Here is a 3,244-nt window from a genome sequence, read left to right on the forward strand (position 1 = left end):
GGGAGCAGGTCGGGGCACCCGGCCCCGCCATGGCCTGACACAAGGCCCTGCATGGAGATTTCTGCTTTATCCCCACTGCAAGGGGGTTCTGTGACCCCCCCACAGCCTAAGCGCAGCCATAGCGGGGGTAGACAGCTCCTAGAGTGGTCTGTAGCACAGCTTACACCTCCAAGTAACAGCTCCACCGAGGCCTTGGCGGGGTTGGCCTGCCATCACTGCTTCTCCGTGAGACGAGACGGGTGCCTCACGGGAGCCAGCCCCGTTCTCCCCCGTCCCAGCAGTCGTATCCTGTTTGCCCCTGGACAGCCACAGTTGGAGGGCAGCTCCCAACACGTTAGGTTTGGACCCCTATTTTTGGGACACCCACCTCCAAAAGGGTTGCGTGTGGCTGCACCTTTGCTCTTGTCCAGTTCCCAAATTTACATTGCGGGATAAGGCTTTGGCCTGTGCCCATGTGGGGAGGTTTGGTGGCATCCCTCCTTGGCTGCAGGACCCACCTGGGACTGGGGGGCTGCAGGGGCTGACCTGGTGCTTGCCACCCTTTTCCTTATATCAATAGCTGGGGAGAGGGTGGGTCCCTGTCCTGGACTCAAATTGCTGTTTCTGGGGCAGTTCCAGCGTAAATCACTCTCTTCAGGGTGATCCCATCCTCAGGGGTGAAGACAGCTGTGTTGGCCATACCATCCTCTATCCCTGTGGCAATTTTGCAAGGACAGGGGTGCTCAGTGCCATGGGGCTGGCAGGCAGCAGCATCATGCAGAGAGCTGGGAGGCACCCAGGTGGCACCTTTCCAGGGGAGCAAGACTCCTTCAGTGCCAAACACATCCCCAACACCAGAGCACACGGTGACTTCACGCGCTTTTCGTCTTCCAAAACCGCTTTGGTTCTGTAGGATAGGAAACCAAACAACGGCTCCAGAGGTTTGATCCGAACTGGAGGGCTGCTATCGTGTTCCTCTTTAACCCTTTCTGCTGCCCCAGCTGGGAGCAGAGGTGTTTCGGCTCTGCCTCACCCCACCGGGCAATGGGGAGACCTCAGCCTCTACACCTTTGTCCCAAAAGCGACCTGAAAAGGGACTGTGTTTTGGCAGGCCCAGGCAAAAGCATGGATGAAGAAAGCTTGGAAGGTACTCAACCTGCTAATGCAGACATCCCACTGACAGAAGGCTGCTCCACCGGCACACCAAGTGCATTGCATCTGCCTGGCACTGGACCCTTCCTCCTCTGGCAGTACTCTGAGACTCAAAATCTACATGGGCACTTTGCATTCCAGAAACCTGGCACGTGCCAGGGTCGATAATCCAAAAGTAAATTGTGGCCAGGCCCATCAAAGCACTTCATGAGGCAAGGTGGCTCCGAAAAGCCGGTTGATACTTCCCGCCCACCACCCTGGAGTCAGGCTCAGTATGTTGGGGGTCTTCCCTGGGACCACCTGAGTGGTTAGGTGACCAAAAAAACTTAGAAATTTAGGTCTTCACTCAGTTTGGGGCATGTTCAAGGCTTCTAAATACCCCTAGAGCTGTAACAGATGACCAGAATGAGCTGGAATTGGGATGGGGGGGGAAAGGGGGGAGGAACACATTCCACAAAAAGCCTGTCCCCCTGAGACCCCCTTGCAAGGTCCCAGCCTGGCATGTTGGAGCAGCTGGGCTGCACCGAGCAGCTCTGCATCCTAAACCAAGACCACTGCTTGACTTTTTGGGGTGCTGGGGTTGTTCAGCAGCTGCAGCGCAAGCAGTGAGGCTTTCCTGCAGGAAAAGCAGGAACAGTCTGAGCAAGTGGAAGAGATTCATGCAGCGAGAAGAGAGGGGGGACAGGCATTTTGGAGAACAAAGTGCTCCGGACATTGCTCATTAACCTTAAATCTTCTCTGAAAAATCAAGGCCAGATGCCACCCAGCACAACGTGAACGACTGGAGTCGTAGGAGCTTGGGAGGGTCGGAGATAAACAGGGGTGAGGCTGGAAAAAGAGCTGCCATTAATTTAGTTTGGCCACAACTGTGTTACCCTGCCTCACGCTTTTGCTGAATAAGGAAAACCCCTGCCCTTACAACCTACCCGAGCAGAGCTCCCTTGCAGTCCAAACTTGTGAAGCCAAGGAGGAGCAGGTTTGATTTCCACACACCCAACTCCGCTCCAATTTCAGCCAGACAATATCTGTTTTGGGGATTTACCGTTCTCTTGCCTGGACTATCCCAAAATGGGATGGAGCCCAGGAGATGCCAGACACCTACATACACTTACGTCTTCCCTTCTCGACGCTCAAGCAGCATTTACCTATCCAAAGAACTTCTGGTAACTCAGCACCTCCCAGTTTTCCTTGGCCCCAGATTTGCTTGCCTGCCTCCGCTCTGATTCACGGCCTGCCGTGCTGGGGGTGAAACGAAACGCTGCGCGTGAAACAGATGGGTCTGGTGTGGAGTCCGACGGCGATCCCTAACCACGGGTTTTGGGGTAGCTGGAGCGTTGCGTTTCTCCGATTCCCCAGCTGAAACGAGAAGGGCAGGGTGGCTTTCCAGTAGCCCCTGAAGGACAGGTCTGCAATTGAGGGGGCCTCTCCCTGCGCCAGCCAGCAGCTCCTGTGCTGGATGCCACCATCCTTTTTCTTGTAAAAGAGAAAAATGAAAACAGGTAGACTCAAAAAACTTGTCTCTATCTGTAACACCTATTCACAGGGGGCTTTGCTCCAATTCTGCCATATGCAGACTGAAAAAAATAAATCCTCAGCATTAGAAAAGCTCACAGACCCCCAGAAACCCACCCGGCCGGAGCAAGCTGAAGTGCTGCTGCAGCGGGTCCGGAACGGGGGTGCTGCAGGGAACAGCCACCTAAAGCTGGAGGGTCCTCGCCTGTACCCAGCCCAGCCCCTGCCTGGGCTCCCGCTGAGGCCCGAGGCTGCGGTTCCTGTTAAATAACGGGGGTTTCAGCGGTCCTTTCCAAGCTGGCTCTTCGGGCAGACATCATGCTTTTGGGAGCCCGATGATTCACGCTGCTTATGTAAGGGAGGCGTGGGAGGCGGCCAGAGGTAATCCTTCTCGTTAGATGAATGAATAGAGCTGGAAGACAGCGGTGAGGGTTTGGCTACGCCACCCCTTCTCCTTCCAACCCTTCTCCTTCCGGGCTGAAAGAGAAGCAGAGAACAGGCAGAGCTGAGGAGAAGCAGCTGGGAGGCTCGTTAGGCACATGTAGTCCATCAGAGAAAAAGGAATCATAGAATCACAGACTGGTCTGGGGTGGAAGGGTCC

Source organism: Eurypyga helias, unplaced genomic scaffold, assembly GCF_000690775.1.
Source record: "Eurypyga helias isolate BGI_N326 unplaced genomic scaffold, ASM69077v1 scaffold43001, whole genome shotgun sequence".
Lineage (NCBI taxonomy): Eukaryota > Metazoa > Chordata > Aves > Eurypygiformes > Eurypygidae > Eurypyga > Eurypyga helias.